The sequence below is a fragment of the Pipistrellus kuhlii genome, unplaced genomic scaffold (genome assembly GCF_014108245.1).
Source record: "Pipistrellus kuhlii isolate mPipKuh1 unplaced genomic scaffold, mPipKuh1.p scaffold_m20_p_2, whole genome shotgun sequence".
Classification (NCBI taxonomy): domain Eukaryota; kingdom Metazoa; phylum Chordata; class Mammalia; order Chiroptera; family Vespertilionidae; genus Pipistrellus; species Pipistrellus kuhlii.
Genome location: NW_023425515.1, coordinates 87,899,270 through 87,923,480, shown reverse-complemented (window position 1 = coordinate 87,923,480; position 24,211 = coordinate 87,899,270). Strand labels below are relative to the sequence as shown.

The 24,211-nt window shown below is 38.7% G+C and overlaps 1 protein-coding gene across 19 annotated transcripts in view; it reads left to right on the top strand.

The window, feature by feature from the left end:
- Window positions 1-24,211, top strand: part of ROBO2 (roundabout guidance receptor 2) — a 1,761,697-nt gene that overhangs the window by 1,553,595 nt on the left and 183,891 nt on the right. The gene's annotated exons all lie outside the window — the stretch shown is intronic.

Here is a 24,211-nt window from a genome sequence, read left to right as displayed (position 1 = left end):
TGCCAGCAAGGGACCCACCTTGGGAGCTGTGGATCAGGCCTGAAGAGATGCTTGAAGAGAGAAGCAGGGTCTGATCCATAGCCCCCCAATTACCCTGCTGGTCACCACACAAAGGGAGATGACTAGCAGTGGTGGCAGGGGGGGGGTGGCAAGTGGGCTGCACCAAGCCAGCCAAGGTGAGTGCCAGTGGGCCCTCCCCCCACCCATTACCCCACCAGTCACCCTACAGATCAGCCCTTATAACTGACCAGGCCTACAGACCCTACCCATGCAAGATTTTCATGCATCAGGCCTCTAATCCTATATAATAAAAGGCTAATATGCAAATGGACCAAACAGTGGAATAACTTGTTGCTATGATGCGCACTGACCACCAGGGAGCAGACACTCAATGCATGCACTGCCCCTTGGTGGTCAGTGCATTCCCACAGGGGGAACACCATTCAGCCAGCAACCAGGCTCATAGCTGGCAAGCACAGTGACAATGGCAGGAGCCTCTCCAGCCTCCGTTGCAGTTGGACATCCCTGAGGGCTCCCAGACTGTGAGAGGCACAAATTGGGCTAAGGGACCCCTCCATAAGTGCATGAGTTTCATGCAGTGGGCCTTTAGTTAAAAAATAAGCGAGAATAGAAAGAAGAATGAAGCTGACTAATGGTTTACTGTTGCTGAAAGAAGAGGTTGACATACATTAAAAAATAAAATATAATAGTCTGGTGAGGTTTAGTGGTTGAGCATTGACCTATGAACCAGGAGGCCAGAGTTTTATTCCTGGTCAGGGTGCATTCCTGGGATGTAGGCTTGATACCCAATGTGGGACTGTGGTATGGGGCATGCAGGATGATTCTCTATCATCATTGATATTCCTACTTTTCTCATTCTTCCTTCCTCTCTGAAGTAAATAAAAATATCTTAATATATAAAAACCCAGAGCCCATAACATCCAAAATGACCAAAGGCTTGACTGACCAGAGTCAGTGCTGGGTCGCCATGGACTGCTGTTGCTGCAGGCACCCCAACCCAGCACTGACTGCCAAGGGAGCTGTGGATCAGGCCTGAAGAGATGCCTGAAGAGAGAAGCAGGGTCTGATCCATAGCCTCCCTGGCAGCTATTGATCAGACCTTACCTCTCTCTTTTGCCTGGGCCTGGCGAGCAGCCATACCTCTCTCTCTCAGGCCTCTGCTGGGGCTGCTGATCAGTCCTGCCTCTCTGATCAGACTCATTGATAGGCCCAGAGACACTGACTGGCATAGAAACTGACCAATCAGAACCAAATCTGGGTAAAGTGTGAGGAGCCAATGGCTGCCTAGAAGGCAGAGCTTTTGACACTGACTGGCATAGAAACTGACCAATTAGAACCTAATCTGGGTGAACTGCAAACAGCAGAATCTAAGGTGGGTTTTTAAGAGCAACTATTGTTTGGTGTAAGGTGTAAGAAAGTGGTTCAATTTTTTAATCACCAGTTTGGCAGTATAGTGCATATGGTTGGCTATCAGTCCAGTATAGAGATTATGTATTTTTGTCTGACAAGAACATCTCCTCCTGCTGAAAAAGGTTTCTTCCCAATTTAAGCAATCCTATTCTATATAATCTATCTATAACAATTAAAGTGTAATATGCTAATTAGACTGGGGCGACTGGCCATCTTTCAGATGTCCAATTTCCTTCCTGACAAAGCCATGGTGGTGGGGGCTGAGGCAGAGAGGGTAGTTGGGGACAAGATCAGGCCAGCAGGGGAGGGCAGTTAGGGGTGGTCAGGCAGGCAAGCAGAGAGGTTAGGGCCAATCAGGCAGGCAAGAAAGAGTCAGGTAGAAGTGATCAGGCAGGCAGATAGGTGAGCAGTCCCAAATTGTGAAAGGGTTGTCCAACCACTGGTTTAGGCCCTATTCCACGGGGATCAGGCCTAAACTGATGGTCAGACATTTCCTAAGGGGTCCTCATTTGGAGAGGATGCAGGCTGGGCTGAGGGGAACCTCCCCTCCCCCCATGGATATATTTCATGCACTGGGCCACTAGTATTTAAATAAATAAATAATAAGTAAAATAAAGACTGAAATCCTGAGTCTTAAGCATATCATTGGGAAAGCTGTAGTGGTTCATTATATAGACAGCAGTGTAACTTATTGGTGATTCACCCACTATTAGTTTTTGTTCTCCAGTTATTTTTCCCTGTTTCTTTGTTCATTTTCAATGAAAAAAATAAACAAACAAACAAAAAAAATTCTATGGAATCAAGCTCATATCAGAGAGTTATCCAAAGAAGCATGGTTGATTATGAATTTTGAATTAAATATAGATTTAGCCTAATGTTCTAACTCAAAATCTCACAGCATGATACAATAACTGTTATGATGAAGACTTTAGTTACCAAGTTAAATTATTTTTAGTATACTTCATTAGGTGGAGTTTATAAAGTTTCTGATATGTCTAAATTTCTATCACTGCAATTTAAATTGTAGGCTCTAGAATCTAGAGTCTAGATCAAAAAAAGATAATATCTGTTTTTAAATCCTGGCTCACCTCTTATTAACTGGATAATTTTGGAATCTTGGAAATCTCTCATAAACCTACCTATGGCACAAGGTCATTGTGAGGTTCCCACTAACCTTACAGGAAAGAAATATTGACCATTATTAGACAATGATTTATTCTATCCTACTAGACAACTGAGATATTTTAATTTACATTCAAAACATGATTTTGACATGAATTTCTAACTTTTAAAATAATGTGAAATTTGAGTTACTTTTTAAATTTTGGTAATAAGAAACTATAGCCATGTCATGGAAGATTATTTCATAATAATGTTTCTATATTATTTACTAATAATGCATATTACATTATTTACTAAAACAAAAAGTGAGCAACTTCTTAAATATTAAGTAAAATTATTAAACAGTTTTAGGGAGCATTCTACTAACAATTTATATGCAATAATCAACTATATCCTATTTAGGTGATGACAACAATTGAAATTCTTCACTCATATATTCATTCAATAATTTTTACTCTGTATTTATTATTTGCCAATAATACCATTTTAGACCCTGGGCAAACATCAATAAATAAAATAATCATATTTCCCAATTTCATGGAAGTGCTAGTTTACATTCTATTGAAGGCAGATAGATAAGGAACAAATAAGCAAATAAGAATAATTTTACATAGTGATATGTGATATTCAGGAGGAAAATTCCAGAGAAATGTGATATGTGCAGTCTTTAGATTGGGTAGTCATAGAGGGAAACCAAGAATAATGGATATGTGAATTGAAATTTGACAGACAACGAGAGGAGAACCAAAAGGAGTTTTAGGGAAAGGACTTTTTCAGTGTATAGTGTAGTAATCTGACCTAAAGAAGTCACGACCTTGCTGGAAGAGAAAGGCTAAAGGCCAGTGTGGCCAGGGGAGAACAGAGAAAGAAGAGCGGGTACTGAGTGAAGAGATGCCTTGTTGGCCATAGTAAGGATCTGGAGTTTTTTGTAAATGTGGTGAGTCCTTCTGAGAATTTTAAGCAGAAGGATGGTAAGATTTATTTTATAATTTTAAAACAAATCTGCTGTCTGTTGTATAGAGAACTGATTATAGGAAGGGTATGAGTAAAAGGAAGATTGTTAAGAGTCAGCTGTAATATTCCATGATAGTAAGTCTTACCAAGTGACAGTAATGAAAAAGGTAAAGAAAAATAGACAAATAGGTTCTGGATAGGTTTACTGTCATTGGAGCTTCCCTATGGACAACATAATGTGTGTGTGTCCATGGGTGATAATAACTCCTTGAGCAAGTTGTATACAATGGTTCTACATAGAAAGACACAGAAGATTGAGGATATAAAGACTTGTGTGAAAAAAATAATTCAATTTTGGCCATATTCAGTTTAAGCTATTCTTAAACATTCAAGTGTTGATGGCATACCTGGAGTTCCAGGAACTTCAAGTTTGTAGACATTTATTTTAAAGTCATCAACCTGGAGGCAGGACTGGCAGAGATTATATATGAAGAATGTGTCTGAGGCACTCCATTTTTAAATGATGTTTTAAGAACAGGAGTTTTTGGCAAAGTACTTTCAAGTGTAATGGCTAATGGAATATAAAAATTAGCAGAGTACCCTGAATGCAAGATAAAAAATACAGATTTCAATGAGATATAGTTGAGGCAGTGTTTTAATGGTAATATTTTAATGGTAATTTCATATAGGATTTGGGGAAGAATATAAAAACAACAACAACAACAACACACACACACACACACAAAAAAAAAATTTTTTTTTTGAAATTTACCACATCTTGACTCTCAGCAATATTACTAAGGACTTACTATGGCTAAACTACTAAGAGAGAGAAACATGAAATAATTACATCTTCATTGGCAATATAGCTAATTCCCTATATAATTTCCACCAGACTCTGTTCTAGGCACTGATATATCTTCATACAAAGTCCTAATATATTATCTAGTAAAGACAATTAACTGTAATTTGATTAAGCCATTACTGTTGTATGGAAATCTTATTAAAAAGAAATCTTATAAATATTGAAAGAGAAATAAAGATTAAGTTAGTATATTTTAATATTATTGCAAATAATTTTCCAAGGCCACTTTTTAAATTATAAAAACAAGAACAACCAGGGCTCTGCAGTAACAAAATTACTTTTATAAAATGTGTTTTTAATTATTGATCTGATTAATTTTTGAAGACTATTGAAAATATACTGTGACCCTTTCATTATGCAAATATATTCAATTTTGAAAACAACTAAATGATAAACTTTCTATTTTTCTTTATGTCATATAATGGTAATGAAACTGTTACCTCTCAGTATGCATTTTAATGAGTTTTAACTAACAATGTAATGAGCTGACATTATCATAAATCAAAGGATTAAACAAAATTTAATTTACTGGTCTAGAGAAAGGAAAGTTTCTTAAGAGTTAATTACATTGTTTAAGATGAAGTATAATTAATTTAAGGATATACCACCAAAGATCATTCTATAAGAAAAACTATATTAACAGATTGAATAACATCAATGATTTTTCCTGTTCATACATTCATCCTTTTTCCTCACTTTTACAATAATAAAATTATTGTAATAATGATGTTTTATATATTCAAGTCATGTGTAATATAAAAGTATTAGATATATCACAGAAAATAAGCAAAACTTTTTGTAAAGTTAAATAAGGTTTTTTACACTTGAAAACTCAATTAAGAAAGTCTTTCAAATAGAGATATGTTTTATTGTTCTTTTTTTGGGGGGGGTGGAGAAATCATTTATAATTTTTTTTGTTCACATATTTTTTTTTATTTCTTTATTGATTAAGGTATCACATATTTGCCCTCATCCCCCCATTCTCAAACCCCTCCCCATGCATGCTCCCATCCCCCTGTTGTCTGTGACCACTGGTAAGGCACATATGCATGTGCACAAGTCCTTTGGTTGGTCTCTCCCCCTTTTCCCCACTCTACCCTACCTTCCATCTGAGTCTGACAGTCTGATCTATGCTTCTTTGTCTCCGGGTCTGTTCTTGTTCATCAGTTTATGTTGTTCATAATTTTCCCTAGATGAGTGAGATCATGTGCTACTAGAAATACACTTATAAGAACCGAAAATGAGACAAGCAATAATGGTTATGCTGAGAGGCAAATAAATCAGTCTGTAGTGAGTTTCTTTCTGGGCCAACAGAATGAATCAGTCTGTAGTGAGTTTCTTTCTGGGCTAACAGAATGAATCAGTCTGTAGTGAGTTTCTTTCTGGGCTAACAGTTCTTTTGAGTCCCAATTTCAATGTCAAACAGTTCCTTATGTGTACATGTCAGCAATGATATTTCAGTTCTGGATGGTGGTAATGCAGGTCTGACCCTCTCTGGTTTGGTCTGGGCAACCTGTAGTGAGGCACAGCTGCTGACTGCTAGTATGGCAAGGTGTCCTCAGTGTCTTCCATCTCTGGGCTGTTTCTCTTATGTCTTCTTGGCTGGAGTAATCATGTCAATTCCTCTCTCTTGCAGGAATTCACATGTTCTAGGAGTTGTTTTCTGAAAATATACAAATATATTCTCTACCAAAAGTTACTAAAGGAATCTTTTCTATAAATTTGACTTACTATCCTTTTTCATTTTTGCCCAAATGATTTTCCTTTGGCTTGTTTTGACCTCATGTATGTTTTACATGAGTGTCTTGTTGTTAGCATTACAAATGAAAGTTAATTTTCTAAAGTAAAGTTTGTCTAAAGGCTCACAATTTATAATGTGGGAGGGGGGGTTTAATCTGCGCTCCTGGACAAAACTCGATGGTCTGAGGGTGGGCCAGGGAAGTTAGCACCAAAAAAAGCTGCATAGGTACTTCTCTTATAGAACTGTTTAGGAAGGGGAGGGTGGAGAGCATGAGAGGTGTGGAATTCCTGCCTTGGGTCAGGTGTCTAGGAAGGTGCCAGTTATCTTTGTCACCAACTACCTTGCAGATGCTTCCATGGGCTCTGGACTTCCCCCCTGCCTCAACTTAACACTTTTTAAAAATAAGTGACATTTTGTCTATGTGTTGACAGTAAATACATATGATGGGTTAAGCCTCTGTTAACCAGAGAACAGTCACCACTGCTTGCTCTTTTCTTCATAACTTAGGGTCCTCACTCTTTACCCAGACATCCTCTGAGGTGCTTACAAGGCCTAGTCCAGAATATAAGGTTGTCATCTTACTCACCTTTATATCTCTTGCATCTATCACATAGTAGTCTTTCAATTTATCTTAAATGAAGAGACCTTCTCAACACTAACATATTCTGCATTTTTTATTCTATCTTAGAAAGTAACTAGTTAATTAAATTATATATTTTGATCTCTAAGGTTATCACCATCCTACAGATATGTTGTTGACATATTTCAAAGCACTGTTCACCTGTAAACTTGCAGTCTGTAGCACTGAGGGACTGAATCCAGCAAGAACACGGGTTTTCATACCCTCTTCATAACTCTATGTTGAATTTAGTTGGGATAGACAGTATAATCTGAAAACACACTTAGCCAATATTATTTTATTGATAATTATGCATATTAATAAGTAATTAATACATTTATAGGGTTTGAAAATCAAGTAGTATAAAGTGGATATAGTGCATTCTCCCTCTTCCATTGCCTCGTTCCCAGTTTTGTTTTTCTCTGCAAAGGATTCTGTTATTATTAGTTTCTTGTGTTTTTCTCCAGAGGTTGTTTTATGTACATGCAAGCACATTCCAGCATGATTCTTTAATTCTTGACATTAATTACAGCATGCAGTGCATATGCCACACCCAGCTCTTGAAGCTGGCTCCTCTAAAAAGCCTTCATTGTTGAAAAGAGTGTTTCCCTTTTTTGTACCTTAGGGCATTGTCACTGGACCACTCTATGCTGTTGTCTGATATGACATGTTCTTTTACTTTCAGGTTGTGGGTTTTGAAATATATCTGCTAACCTTACTAAATTTATTTAGCACCCAAAGGGCAAGATTTCTGCTTGCAATATCTTGTACTCCCGAGTGTATTATATAGTACCTTGCACCAACAAAAGATGCATTACATACATGTTAAATAAAAAAAAAGTGACTAATTTTTTAAAACCCTTCTGCTACTCACCCCAACCCCCAAATAGTTGTAGAACTGATTGAAGAGAGAAAAATATTCTATTTATGTGGTATAATTTAAACAAAATAAAATTAAATGTCATGTTAAAATTACCTTTTAAAAATGAACTGGGGAAAACCAGGCAAACACATTTTTGGATTGGGAGGAACCAATGATATTTTATTGTCCTGTTAACACTTTATTGCCAGAAACCAATTCTAGCATGTCATAATTACAAGAGTTTCACCAAAAGATTGGTGAAGCTTGGGGAACTCAACAAGGGTTGAGTCAAATGTAGTTTACCTGTTGGAATGGCTAAATGCATTTCCTCCAGACCTGAATAGGATTATTGCTTGCTGCCAGACAGCTCAGAGCATTTTAAATCTACATATTATTGCCTCCTATTGGCCAAAAGTCTGAACAGCTATAGGCTATCCCCCAATCTGTAAAACCTATCCTTTGAAGTGTATATCTCCACCTTGCCTCAGGACAAACTGTGTTAATAAAAGCAAGGGTCTTAGACAAAGAGGTAGTCTTCTAGCTCCTTTAGCTGAAGATCCTCTGACCCCCAATGCCTTTCAAAATTATCTTTCATCTTTGGACTCCTTCTTGAATCTATGCATCAGCCCCTTTCTCCAGATTGCTGAACCCTTTGTAAGGCTGGGACAAGAACCCTGGCACTTTATAACATAAATAATATCATCTAAATGTATTTTATTTTAGGATAATACTATTAGATAAAAACCCCCACTCCTATAGTGCTCACTTATAGTAATTATTACCATCTAGAAGCAATTGCATAGTGTTTGACTGTCTAGTTTCAAGATGTTAAAAAAAAGAAACATTTTATGCACAAGATAGGTTTCTTGAAGGTTATTAACTACTTGACAGCCAAAGGAATTAAAACTTAATCACAATTAAACTCATTTAAAATCAAATACTAAAATAGAATAAGATCTTTCTTGTTTACTAGTATTCCTAATTCCTAACAATAATGATTCTCATATATGAAGTGCTTCCTTTACTTCCCACTGCTTTACAAAGATCACTTTGTCTATTATTGATAACAATTCACAGACATATGCTTTATTATGCCCATTTTATGGATGAAGATGTTAAGGCTCAAAATGTGACTGGCATGCAACCATCCAGTTAATAAAGTAGCAGAGCTGAGACCCACACTCAGGCCTTTGACTGAGCCCATTAGCTTCACAACCTTGTCATATTGCTCTCTGCAAAACAGTAATACTTCTAGGAACATTTATTAAATGGAAGTTCCAGGTCTCATGGTGTAATGGCGTAACTGGTGGAGAGAGATTAAGGTTCATTTCAGAAGTAGGAAACAGACTGTGTGAAGGCCCTAAGATGGAAAACAGCCGGCTCTGTGCAGGACCCCAGGAAGGGCTCATTCAGGAACAGATCATGACTGCAGGATGAAGATGAGGCAGTTGAAATTTCAGAAGACAGACTAACTGGAAGGCTTTTTTTTTTTATTTTATATAAATCTTTATTCTTCATATTATTACAAAAGTTCATTTTTCCCCTTCCACCAGGTTCCCACCCCACCCTCTGCCCTTTCCCCATCCCCCCATTGTCCTCATCCATAGGTGCACAGTTTATGTTCAGTCTCTGGAAGGCTTTTTAGAGAAGCCAGAATTAAACAGGGAGAAGGGGAACATTCCCTCTTGGTTTCCTAGAACTGTCCTGGCATAATTATGAAGAGTTCTTCCCTTTGTAGCCCAAAGTGTATAATAGGCAGGATAAAATATATGGTATCCAATTCATACATAAGGTTGAACATTTTCAATTTTAAAAGGAGTGAATAAACCCCCCACAGACACTAGTTGGGATATTACAAGAGAAATTGGAAAGTTTTTAGTCCCAACTACATACCCAAACTCTTAGCAAATGACAACATCTACAAAGATTTATTGAAGTCACTGAAGCCAGATCTTCCTTTTAAGTAAATTTGGAAAACATGTCAAAGGCAACATTAGCTACATGCTTTAGGCACTATTGGATAAATATATGGAGCATTGGATTATTTGGGACCCACTAATTTTTTTTTTAAATTATCCAGTTTGCCAACTTCAGGTTTTCCTTTTGTTTTCCACATTTAGACATTTCCTCCTATATTCAGTACAGTTACAATTTGACTGTTCACTGCCAGTATTGAGAAAACAAAGTTTCTAATTGTTAACATTTGTAAACAGTTTTGGGCAAGAGTGGGGTGATGTGGTTGATGAAAATGGCTGACATAAGAATTACAGTAATTAGTGATTTTAATAATCTGACATCACAAATAGCCTTAACTAGGACAAAATAATGAAGATGGTATACTTTCTGATAAGTCCTACAAGTTTTGGTACCCCCCAGGTAAAGAAGCTAAGACAAATACATGCAGCTAAGTAGCTATCTCTATGTATGGAGTTGTTGCTTCTCCAAGCAAGAAAGAAGTGGCTCTGTCTGTTCATTTCTGTCTCTGACTGTTTTGGGCATAAAAACATACTGAGTCCTTGTCCTAGGAATAGCAGTTGAACACAGAAAATAAAAATATAGCTAGACACTCAAAAGGCAATTTTATTTATTCCCTCATCACTGATCATTTACCCTGTGGATAGCCATTGGTGACTCCAGAGAAGGCCAGATAAAGAAAATAATTTTTTAACCTCTAAGTTAAAGATGACTTCTTTCTAGTTTTATACAAAATATGAAGGTCTTATTAAATATATATGAATTTCAAAATATTTAATTATTTTTGGGAAAACACACCAATGTAAATTTTCATCCTGAAAACTCAATATTTCTTAGAGCTAAACAAGATATTTGCTCTGGCTGGTATGGGTCATTTGGTTGGGTGTTCACCTGTGTACCAGGAGCTTGCTGATTCAATTCCTGGTCAAGGACAAATGCTCAGGTTGTAAGCTGGATACCTGATAGGGGTGTGAGGGAGGTAGCTGATTGCTGTTGCATTCTCATATCTATGTTTCTCTTTCTCTCTCTTTTCCTCTCTCTGTCTAAAAATCAATAAACTATAAAAAATGTATCAATTGTACTTTGATATTAATTTGTTTTCATGGAGTAGATGGCAAAGTTGGCTGGGTGGGGTAAGGGAGTATAGATTTAACATCAAGAATAAAGAAATTGTGCTTCTTTGTGATAACCAGGTGATAACCCAAAATTGTCCAACATATTGTTTTCCAGTTGTCAATAGTGCAATATGAGTTTTCTGAAATAATGTAACTGTTGTGTTTAGCACATTTGCATTCACAAAAAGTGTTTGGATATTCTCCTTGCTTAGCAGTCCAAACCTGGTGATGCTTTTGAAGATTTATGGTAGATGGGTAATGAGATTGTTGAATGTTAACTGCAGCATTTGAAATTCATTTGTTGGCAGAAACAGTTACTGGGTCTTTGGAATAGAGAATTTATAGAGCTTTTTAAAAATCAACCAATTTAAAAATAAATATCCTATATTCTGGATTAGGAAAATCCAGCTGTATTTTAAGCTTCTTGTTGTATAGCAATCAAATAGAACAGTGACTGAAGAATACTGGTATAGCATGTCAGATTACATCCATTTCAACAAAATTTGTGACAGCTCAGAGCACTGCCCATATTTTATCATGTAAACATGTGCAAATCTTAGTATTGGATAGGAAAGACCAAAGTGTCCACAGGCATGTTGGACATGATTTTTTTTTTAAATAAGTCTGTTGTTTCATTAAAAACCTAAATAAAGTTTATGGAGTTAGGCTTTGGTCTATGTTCCTGGATAAAAGATGAAAAGGAACAGTGTCCTTGCAAAGTGGTCATATTATTTATTTCTTACTTTGACCATTGACCATAATTTAGTTGAAACATAGGCATTTATATATCTAGAATTAAGATTATAGAAAGATCCCTCCCAAATATCCTGGCTTCTTTTTAAAAAATTTTCATTGTTTTCGTTTTTATTTTCTTTATTGATTAAGATATTATATATTTGTCCTTATCACCCCACCCTCCCAACCCTCTTGTTAGTGCCCTCACCCTCCTGGTGACTATGTTTATATGTATGAATTTAGGTCCTTTGGTTGATCTCTCCCTGTTAGTCCCACCCTCCTCTACCTTCCCTTTGAGGTTTGAAGGTCTAATTGATCATGGATTACAGTATATTCATCTTTACCCTCTTAAATTGGACCTCTAGTGATATGGTTAAGAAATACATTGTGAAAATAGGTCAAATGATGGAAATTGTCAAATCAACAAAATTTAAAGTGAAAACCTGTAGATGCATTATAATGTATGTTCCCATTATTCACAGATTTATTGAGTTTCAGGTAAAGGGGGAAAAATAAGGCACCAGTAGTTTCCAAGTAACTAGCATTCTTGACAAAGAAGGTTGACCTTGACCTTCTTTGCCTTCCAACCATCATTTCATCAGCAGGGGTGAGATTACTTTGAGACCCTGCCAATAGACAATAAATAACACATAAATTCCAGGACACCCTTGCACTGTAGGGTGCCCTAATGTGTAATAATCCTTAGACTATTGAGTTTATAACTCATGACATCTGGCAGTTACTTGGCATTGTAATTCATGTTGATCATGCACATCAGAGTACACCATGGGAGAGAAATATCAGAGCAATAGCCTGGTGATACTTGGGGAGGGCAGCATGACAGGAAGATGCTGCTGAGACTGTGAACCTCTGTACACTGTGCAGTGTTATAATGCTGTAAAACCAATGTCTTCAGATAAGGACTAACGAGGCAGGGGAATAGGGGTTGTCTATTGGGGTCCAGAATAAAACAGCACATTAATATTTACTTGATACTACTCTTTATTCAAATTGACATATAGAACGATAAGGGAGTAATTAATTCTGAAGTTTGAATTTAAATATATACTCATTATACTTTAAGTGTGCACTTAAATATATAAATATATTGAATTAAAATGTTTACAAATATATATAAATGATATTTGATCGGCTCCTATTTTTATCTTCTTTTGTGCAATAATGAGGGCTAAATGAGGAAGGCGAGAAAGGGAGAGTATAGTATTGGTGAGGGAGAAAAATGGGAAAGTGGGCAAAAAAGGCTCTCTGAACAGCACCTGTAACAAGCCTTCCTGATAACGTACAGGCTCACTGTGTTGGCTGAAGACTTGAGGCTCATGGGAAATGAACCAAATTGAAAAGCTAGAAGCAGACAGATGGCTATTTTGTAATAATCCTGTTAATGTAAATCTTATGAAGAAGTTGTGATTATTTGTGTTTATTTATTTATAGCCAAACCCAGATCTAGAGAAAGGAGGGTATAGTATTGCAAGCTTGAAATCATTGGTGTTCCCCCTTTGTAAACATTTTGAGAAACATTTAGTGTTTGTGTTTTTTTTTAATGCCAGTCTGTGCAATTCTGAATTTCAAATCCAATCTATCATTTATTTAATATTCAGGGTAATAGGCACCTCTGTGACCAAGATTGCAATTAGCTTTGAACTTTCAGGTGCTACAAGGCTGTTGGGAGAGCTGAGTGGAGTGTTTGGAGGTTGTGGAGAACAGCTTTCTGCTCTGCAGGAGAGGATGGCATTGCCTTGATGTTTAGGCTAAAACCCGAATTCTAGTCACCACCCTCCTCCTCACATACTGTGTTTGGGCACAACCTCTGAGTTGTCCTCAATCCCTCTGGCTCTCTGTGGTCCTGGGCACATCAATTCCACATGAACAATTCTGTCTGCAATGGCACTTTTAGAAAGAAAAAAAGAGGAATGGATTAAACATTAATTAGCCTCAATCCCCAACTTCCTCCTAAACTAATGGATAGGATATGCAGATCCCTGTCAAATATCAGACGTCAGGCTTTGCCTAAAATAGGACTTCCAAGTGTTGAAGGTATGCCAACTGCTGGCTCCTTAACATAAACCAAAGGAAATGATTGCCAGAGAAAGGCCTGGAGTCTGCTTGGTCAGATGTCACCAGTTTGCAGTGCCACATGTGATCCAAGAGTTTATGAATGATCTCAACACTTGCTCCCCAAGGAGAACATATGCATTACAGAGGTTACGGATATGAATTACAGAGAGCATGGATGTTTCCATGTGATTTCTAAGAACCCTTCAGCAAGTTTTAAACATTAATGGAAAACATTAAGGAAGACTTGGCACTCTTTGCAGGACTTCAAATTATATTGTGGGTGAGGACAGAGCAGGGCTAAAAAAAGGATTCCAGCATAAAGGCTTGGCTAAGACTTGGAGCTGGCCTTTCCTCTTGCATGAAATGAGTGTTTGTGTGTTGTATTCCCTGCAGAATACCAGGCTTCACAAAACACTACGACTTTAAAAAGAACAAGTCACAGGGCATTCTTGTTTATTCACCATGCTCTAATTTATACCACCGGTTCATCTGGGTCATTTGCTGGGTGAATTTGCTTGCACAGGGAGTCTTCGTGGAGATGGTGAGTGAGAGCTTCTTATTTTTGGAATTGTCAGCACCAGGCAGAGGTGCCAGAGTGTCAGCTTGCACAGCAGTAGCAGGATGACTCCCTGCTGAGTTCTATCTTTCCCATTCCCCTTCTGTGCTGAAGAAACCACTTAGGATGTGTTCCCAAAATATCAGATTTCATTGTCAATTTAGCTGGTGTCTGTCCTGCCCATTCTGACAATATTTTGTTGGATGTGCCAAAGATAATACTCTGTTGTGAATGATGATGCCTCTTTGGATGTATTGGTCTTTCCAGCCATTGAAACTTCAGGAAAAATACAGCTCATCAGGGAGATTTCAGTTGAAAGGGGAAACTCATTTTAAACTGGCCTAATTGGGAAATAAGATGCATTTAGATCACATAACTAGAAAGCCAGTTCAGCACAGTCTTCAGGGTTGATTTGTCCAGTTATATCATCAGGAACTCAGATTTTTTTCCTGATGCTCATCTGAGATTTATTCTGAAGCTGTAGCTCCCCCTGGGGTCACAGCAGAGCTGCTGACAGCCACTTAGAGCAGTGGAAGACTGCTCTCCTCAGCAGCAGAGTGGAGATCTGCACTCAGGTGGTTGGGATTGCACCAGCTCACTCCCCATGGTGATAGCTGGTGATGGTGTTGGTGGTGGCCAGGCTAAGGAAAGAGCATGTACCAGTTACAGGAATGAATGTCTCTTTTTCTAGTCCAGTGTAATATTTACTATGATATACTATAATTTGTGCGAATAGTTTTAGTGGTTGCATATAAATTTCTTCGAATGACCGATTCCTGACCTTCTTGAACTGCCTGGCTTGTATTTTAGAGATCTATGTAGTAGTAGGTAGGCAAGTAAAACACACTGTCTCTTAAATCTAAGCAAATATTTTTACAAATGGCATTTTTAAAATCAAATTAAAACATTGTAGTCTATTTTATATAATAAAAACAATTGTAACACACCTCTTGAAAAGGACTTCATCAATTCATCATCACCCCATTAAGAACAACTTTTCTGACGCTCTTAAAGACAGGCCTGCTGTGGTGGGAAGGGAGTTACTGAGTACAAGTGCGTAAGGAAAAACTTTTCACGCGAGTGAGTCAGAAGTTGACACCAAAGGAGCAGTAGGTGTCAATGGAAGGAATAGAAAAAAGTAAGGGAAGAGCCCAGCCAGTGTATTTGGTTAAGCCTCATCCCATGAACCAGGAGGTCATAGTTTGATTCCCCATCAGGGAACATGCCAGGTTTGCAGGCTTAATCCCCAGTAGGGAGACAGTGGATCAATGTTTCTCCCTCATTGATGTTACTATCTGTCTCTTCCTCTCTGAAATCAATAAAAGTTGTTTTTAAAGTAAGGGAATAAAGGGGTACCTAGTAGAGCAGATGGCTACAGAAATGTCACTGACGACCCTGGAAATATAAGCACGGACCTGATTCTGAACATTTGAAATCAGATTAAAAAGAATTTCATCTGAAAAGCCATTAAAAAAGTTTTTAAAAATGAATGACATAATCAAATTTATATTTTAGCAAACTCATAATAGCTATAGTTGTGTTTAAAAGAGAAATCAGAGAAAACATTCAAATAGGACATTCTTTCAGTAATTCAAGGAAGAGATAAGGACATTTTGAACCAGGACAATGAGGACAAAATAAATGGAAGCAAGTGATATTACAGGTCAGTATAGCATAATGACTATGCAGAGTTTAGTATCAGACACACAGAGATCAAACTCCACATTTCAAATGACCTGTTATAGTATGTACGCATTAAATGTTAGCTGTTGTTGTAGGGCAGCTACTTTTAAAAATAAGGAGATCTCATTGGGTGTACCTACTAACCATCAAAAAAAGCATAGAAAAAAATGTATTGTAAGTCAGAGTGGAATCTCATATATTCTCTACATGCATAACTAAAAGTTTCTGAGTATTTAAGTATCAAGAGTTCCTCAAATTTTGTATTCAGAAACACAAATATGCACCATATAAACATCACTCAGGACTAGTGGTCAATTTTTTGCTGAGAAGTCCCATGCTTCACAGTTCTGTCAACTCAGGAAGCATACAGAGAGAGAGAGAGGGTCTGCCTTCATGGAAGCCTTTTCAGAGGTCCTTTGAGTTGCTATAGCTAATCCTGCTTTTAATTACAATTCTTTTTTAGATACATTCTCATGATCAGTTTAGTTTGCTATGGATGGTTTTCTTTATCCGATGGTATATAATGGACATTTTTCTCAATAATAAGCTCTACATTTTTATTTATTTATTATTATTACTAGAGGCACAGCACACAAAATTTGTGCATGGGTACAGTCCCTGGGCCTGGCCTGCAATCAGGGCCATCTTCCCCAGCTGCCCAGAGCCGGGCCCACACCCCCCACCTCCGGTTCCCCATTCCCCATCAGGTTATCTGTGCCTGACGGCCAGAGGAAAGGACCAAGAGGTTGGAGCCTGCCGGCCGAGGAAAGAAACCAAGAGGTGGTCAGTACACCTCATAGTGACTGGTCCAGCAGTTGTTCTGGTTGTTCTGCCATTAGGGTCAATCTGCATATTACCATTTTATTATATAGGATAGAGGCCTGGTGCATGGGTGGGGCCAGCTGACCTGCCCTGAAGTGGGCCCCAGATCAGGGTGGGGGGGTCCAAGCTGGGGGTGGGGCCAACCTGGGCAAGGGGCCATGGATAGTTTGCAGGCTGTCCATGCTCCCAGCTTTGTCAGGAAAGATGTCTGGGAGACATCTTATCTATCTGGTCTAATTAGCATAGTACCCTTTTATTAGTATGGATTATTATTTGTTTATTGTTTAAAGTATTACATATGTCTCCTTTTTCCCTAATTGAACCCTTCCCAGTCCCCCTCTCACTCCTCCCTAAGGACAAGCTCCACCACACAGTATCCCACCATTGGTTATCCTATCTAATAAAGAAGGAATATGCAAATTGACCATCACACCCTCACAAAAATGGCAGCACCAACAGACACAAGAAGGGAATATGCTAATTGACTGCCACACCCTCAAAGATGGCAGCACCAACAGACACAAGATGGCAGTGCCCAGTCCCCTAAGCCCTGCCAAGGCTGCACCGCGCACCTGCTTCCAATGTCCCCCAGTCCCCTCAGCCCCCCAGCTGCTCAGGGCTGGCCTGAGGTACAGACAAGCCTCGGATGGCAGCTGCCCAGCCACCCAGGGCCACATGAAGCACAGGTTACCAGGGCCAGCCAAAGCTTGTGATGCCGGCAGTGGCAGCAGCAGAGATGTGATGGGGGTGTTGCCTTTCCCTGATCGTCAGGTCGCCTTCTAACCCTGAGGGCTCCTGGATTGTGAGAGGGGACAGGCCAGGCTGAGGGACTCCCTTCCTCCAGTGCATACTAATGTACATGTATACAAGTTCTTTGTTTGATCTCTTACCCCCACCCCTCCACCCCCACATACACACACATACACACACCCTCCCTTGCCTTCCCTCTGAGGTTGGAAGGTCTGTTTGGTGTTTCCTTGTCTCTGGATGCATTTTCGTTCATCATTTTATGTTCATTATAACCCACATATGAGTGAAATAATGTGATATTTATATTTCTCCGACTTGCTTATTTTGCTGAGCATACTGCTCTCCAGGTCCATCCATGCTGTTCCAAATGGTAAAAGTTCTTTTTTTTTTTTTTTTTATACCAGCATAGTATTCCATTGTCTATATGTACCATAGCTTTTTAATCTACTCATTTGCTGATGGCACTTAGGCTGTGTCCAAATCTTAGCTATTGTAAATTGTGCTGCTATGAACATAGGGATGCATATATCTTCTGTTTGATGTTTCTGATTTCTTGGTATATATTCCTAGAAGTGGGATTACTGTGTCAACTGGGAGTTACATTTTTAATTTTTTAAGGAAATTGCATGCTCTTTTCCATAGTGGCTGTACCTGTCTGCATTCACCAATAGTGCACGAGGGTTCTTTTTTCTCCAAATCCTCACCAACACTTGTCATTTGTTGTTTTGTTGCTGATTGCCATTCTGACAGGTTTGAGATGGTAAATCATTGTTGATTTATGTCTTCCTCTATCTCTTTTATCAGTGTCTTGTAGTTTTCAGAGTACAGGTCTTATACCTCTTTAGTTATGTTTACTCATAGGTATTTTGATTTGTTGTTTTTGTTGTTGCAATTATAAATGGGATTTTTTTTGTTTGTTTCTCTTTCTGTGAGTTCATTATCTATCTATCATCTATCTATCTAAATATATATATATATATATATATATATATATATATATATATATATATATCTCCTATATAATAAAAGCCTAGGTGGCATCATGTCCTCACATGACATCATCACAAGATGGCCACCACAAGATGGCCGTGCCCACAGTGGAGATGGGGCCTGGTGGCCTCTCTGCGTGGTGAGGTCTGGGGGTCCTGTGGCTCTGTGTGTTACAGAGAGGCTGGTTCTGGTGTCTCTGCCACCTCACATGGAGGAGGCAGGTTGTGGAAGGGGAGCGCATTTGTGGGTGATCAGGCCAGCAGGAGAGGGCAGTTGTAGGTGATCAGGCCAGCAGGAGAGGGCAGTTGGGGGCAATCAGGCTGGCAGGGGAGGGCAGTTGGGGGTGATCAGGTTGGCAGGGGAGCAGTTAGGCATCAATCAGGCTGGCATGGGCATGTTTGGGGGGCGATTAGGATAGCAGGGAGAAGTGGTTGGGGCAATCAGGCAGGAGAGCAGTTAGGAGCCAGCAGTTTTGGATTTTGAGAGGGATTCCAGATTGGAGAGAGTGCATGCACATTTGAATTTTGTGCACTGGGCCTCTAGTGTGTGTGTGTGTGTGTGTGTGTGTGTGTGTATATATAAATTTATATGTATATGTATATATATCTCGTAATGGTCAATATATATAATGACCATTACGACTGAACAAGCAGAATGACCAGAATGATTGGTCGCTATGACCACCAGGGGCAAGACACTAAATGGTGGAGCTTCCCCCTGGTGGTCAATGTGTTCCCACAGTGGATGTGCCATGCACATGACAGACCCACCCCAGCAGCCTACCAGGCAGGCAGTAGCCACTTACTCCTTAAGTTGTCCTACAGATTAAATCTCCAGAGAATGGGCCAGGCACTGATGGACCAGAACTATTGGCACAATCCCAACAGCTCCACTGGCCTCCTGGAAGTCAGCCTCAGGCACCATGGACAATGCTCTACAAGAAAGAAAGGATATCAAACTGTCCACAGGTGGCTCCTGACAACTGGCACAAAGGTCATCAGGACAGATTCAGATCCCAGGCCGGCAAAAGTGTTCTACTGCCTGGCCAGAGGGCTGATTGCATCCTGGCCCCTGGGAATTCCACCTGTGTATGAATTTGTGCACCATGTACTAGTTGGTATATAAAAAAGCCATAGATTTCTGGGTGTTAATTTTGTCTAATAATTTATTAATTCCAGTATTTTTTTTTAATTTTATTGATTGTTTATTTTTTTCTAGTAGTGTTTTGTTGGAGTCTTTAGGATTTTTTATGTACAATATTATGTCATCTGAAAATAATAACAGTTTTACTTTTTCTTTTCCAATTTGGATGCCTTTTATCTCTTTTTCTTGTCTGATTGCCATGACTGGAATTTCCAGTACGATGTCAAACAGGAGTGGTAAATAAGGCATCCCTGTCTTGGTCCTGTTCTTAGGGGAAATGTTTTTAGCACCATTGAGTATGATGTTGCCTGTAGGTTTGTCATATAAGGCTTTTATTATGTTGAGGTATGATCCCTATATTCCCACTTTGCTGAGTGTTTTTATCAAGAAAGTATACTTTAGGTTATAGTTCTTTGAATGTTTGTTAGATCTCCCTAACCATAGTTCATCATAGAGGAGGTAGAAAGATAATGAGTGGATAAGAAGTATACTTTCTTGATAAAAACACTCAGCAAAGTGGGAATATGCTTTTTCTGCATTGATTGATGCTTTTATCAAATGCTTTTTGATAATGAGTGGATAAGAAGTATACTTTCTTGATAAAAACACTCAGCAAAGTGGGAATATGCTTTTTCTGCATTGATTGATGCTTTTATCAAATGCTTTTTCTGCATTGATTGATATGATTATGTGATTTTTGCCTCTCAGTTTGTTTGTGTGATGTATCACATTTATTAATTTATGGATATTGTACCATCCTTGCATCCCTGGAATAAATCCCAGTTGTCCATGCTGTATGATCTTTCTAATGTAAGCTAGATTCAATTTGCTAGAATTTTGTTGAGGATTTTAGCATCTATGTTCATCAGGGATATTGACCTGTAGTTCTCTTTTTTTGTGGTGTCTTTATCTGGTTTTGGGATTAGGGTAATGCTGACTTTATAGAAAGAGTTTGAAAGTGTGCCTTCTTCTTGAATTTTTTTGGAATAGTCTGAGGACAATTTGAATGTTTGTTAGATCTCCCTTGTAGAGCTATCTGGACCAGGAGATTTGTTTGCTGGAAGATTTTGATTACTGCTTCAACTTCCTTGGTAGTTTTCAGCCTATTCAGGTTGTTTTATTCTTCTTGATTGAATTTCAGAAACTTGTATTTTTCTAAGAGTATGTCCATTTCATCTAGGATGCCCACTTTGTTGAATAGAGTTGTTTGTAGTATTCTTTTACAATCTTTTGTATTTCTGTGGGTTCTGTTGTTACTTCATTAGTAAAGGATTTAAGTAAATAGGGGAATGACCATAGTTCATCATAGAGGAGGTAGAAAGATAATGAGTGGATAAGAATAAAAAGTAAAAAAGAAAATGATCAATAAATAAAAAAAAATTAAAAGCAAAAAATAGAAAAAAATATTTTTTTCCTTTAATATACCTATCTATATATCCACTTACTATTTTTGTAAAAGGAGAACAGAGGAGAGGGCAGACAGGCTTGAGTTTAGTGAGTGAAACTAATTAAGCAATTAGAAGAAGAGAGGAAGTGAGAAGGGAAAAAACAAAAGCATAAAAAATTGGCTAGCAAAGAATGAGAAAAGGAAAGAGGGCATGGACTTGGAGCAGAGCAGAGAAACTTAAATGAGAAAGCCATTAGAGACTACAATAATAATAACACACCAATAAAGCAGATAAAGAAGATTTTTTTTTTTACAAGTGGTAAAAAGGAGAGAGAAAAAATAAAGTAGGAACAGAAGAGAAATAGGATGGAAAAAAAAAGAAGGAAATAAAACGGTTGTAAAAATAATAATAAGATAAAGTAAAATAATGATAAAAATAAAAATAGAATGAAGAAAAATAATCCAAAAAATAAAAAGTTAAAAAAATAAAATAAAATAAAGAAAACATTTTTTGTTTGTTTCTTAAATAAAATATAAAAAAATTTTAAAAAGTGAATTGTTCAATTCAACTGAGTTTTATTGTCCCATGGAGGTTGGTTTAAGACCCCTCTCTACTGTTCTATCTGCCACTTCTCAGTTTCCTGTTAGGTAGTCAGGGCCTGTTGAAGTTCCCAGTGATCCACCACTCCTCTGTGTCTGTCTTCGCAACCGTGGTTGCAAACATCTATTTCTGGGACCAAACAACCCCTCAACCCAGTTCCTGAGGGCTCCCTGAGGCTATTAAGATTCTTCGTTTCCTTTGCAAAGCTCAAGGCTGGGTGTGGCTGCACTAGTTGTCCATGGATGCTGGGAGAGGCTGGCTCTTCAGGAGAAAAATGGCTGAGCAGGGTTGGAGGGTCCAGAATGTCCCAGTGCCAGATTCCTGGTCACCTCTCCCTGTCCTGCTCTTCTCCTCAGCCTCTCCCCAGCCTCCACAAAACTGCCCCTCCACTAGCATCACAGTCTCTTTTAGTGTTTATAATTGAAAGGTCTATGAACTGGGTTTGATTAGTAAAAGTAGGAAAATATAAAGGCAGAACAGCCACACCACTGTACTTTCTCTCCCTCTGATACTGTGTAGCTAGGGCGGTTCTTCAGGCTGCCTTTCTGGGTGCAGCCTTTCACAGCTGTGGCCTGAGGTCTAGATTCCTGGGTGCCAGCAGCCCTGCGGACCTCCTTCCATAGTTCAGTGTTAAGTGTGTCCACAATGGATGTGGACTTGGTGCAGTGCAGGTTCCTTCTTACCTTTTCATCCTGGTAGTCAGGCATTTCTCTCTCCAGCTCAGATCCCCACTCTTACTTTTCACCAGGTGTTTATCCTTTCTGGCTGCAGATTGTCTTACCAGCTATATCTGATTCACCAATTCTGGGTGGATGTTACTGGATTTAGTTGTGTTTCTTCTCTCTGCTCTGTGAGAAGGTGCAGGACATGTCCACCTATTCGGCCACCATTTTGTCTAGTTAGGCTGTACATTTTTTTAAAATATATTTTATTGATTTTTTTTTATAGAGAGGAAGAGAGAGGGATAGAGAGTTAGAAACATCAATGAGAGAGAATCATTGATCAACTGCCTCTATCACACCCCCTACTGGGGGTGTGCCCACAACCAAGGTGCATGCCCTTTTGACTGGAATCGAACCTGGTACCTTTCAGTCCACAGGCCAACGCTCTATCCACTGAGCCAAACAGGTTTTGGCTAGGCTGTACATTTTTAATAGTCCTTTGCAAGCACATGTATCTTGTAATTCATAAATGTTTCTCTAAGAAGCCTATTAATTATGCATTCTCTTGTCCTGGTTATTGCTAATTTCTTTTAATAAATTAAGATGGATATGCCTTAGTAATGATTTGCCTTGCCTTTATTTATTGAAGTAAAAAAAAAAAATCTGGTAGGTACTGATTTAGAATAGAAGATTTGGTGAGAAGATATGAAAGAAGTGGGACTGTGAGGGAGCAGGAATTAAAGATGTAAACTCTAATGGCACAATTATACATAAAGCTTGTGGAGGGCATTAATTAGTTACCTATTGCTGAGCAGCAAATTATCATAAACTTAGGGGTCTAAAATAGCACACATTAATTCTCTCACTGTCTACGGTCTGGAACCCAGATACAAGTTAGCTTGGTCCTCTGCAGTGAGATCTCTCATAAAACTGCAATAAAAGTGCATGATAGGGCTGTGGTGGTCTCAGGTAAAGGCTCAGCTGGGGAGTCTCTGCTCCCAAGCATACATATGTGGTTGTTGTCAAGATTTGTTTTTTGAGAGGGACTCAGGGCTTCACTTTCTTGCTTAATGTTGACTGGAAGCTTCCTTCAGATCATTGTCAAATAGGTCTCCAAAGAGTAATGTGGCATCTCATGTGAGCAGAGGAAGAACATTTGTGGAAGAATAGAGAGAGACAGAAAAATAGAGACAAAAGTATAAAAGTTGCAATTTTTATAAGTTAATATTGGAAATGACCTTTCATCACTTTGTAATATTCTCTTCATTAAAGGCAAGTCTCCAGTTCCAGCCCACATCAAAGGGGATGGGATTATACAGGGAGGGAGGAACCATTGAGAGGAAGTATTAAAAAAGAGATCCCTGGCAGCATCATGTTTTTCTTGTTTGATATTCCTTAACCATTTTATGATAGTGACAAGCACATTGTAGTGTCCAATATGTGTATGCAGAATTTAATTAATTTGTTATAAATATTTATGCCATAAATATGAACTATATTTTATTTAATATACTTAGTCACTAAGAAATTTCTGATCTTCCAGAATAACTTCCTAAATCAAAGTGCATGTCAATGTAAAAAGAATCTCATCTAATCCAGGTTATGGCTAGCTGAGTGAACACTCAGTTATTATTTTTAGTTCATACCTTATCTACAAAAGAGGGAATATACTAATTGACCATCACACCCTCACAAAGATGGTGGTGCCTACAGCCAATAAGGAGGGAATATGCTAATTGTCTGCCATGTCCTCAAGATGTTGGTCCCACAGACACAAGATGGTGGCACCCAGTCCCCTCAGCCCCGCTGGGGTGGCAGGCATGCAGCAGGGCTGTGCCCACACCCTGGCAGTTCTGGACACTCCACTGCCTGCCTCCAGAGTACCCAGGTTCCTCAGCCCCCCATCCACTCAAGGCTGGCCCAAGGTGCAGACAAGCCTAGAATGGCAACTGCCCTAACACCCAGTGCCGCTGGAGGCTCAGGTAACCAGGGGCAACAGATCAACAAATGACAAGTGCTAGCAAGGATGTAGAGAAAAAGGAACCCTAGTACACTGCTAGTGGGAATGCAGACTGGTGCAGACACTAGGGAAAACACTATGACATTTCCTCAAAATATTAATT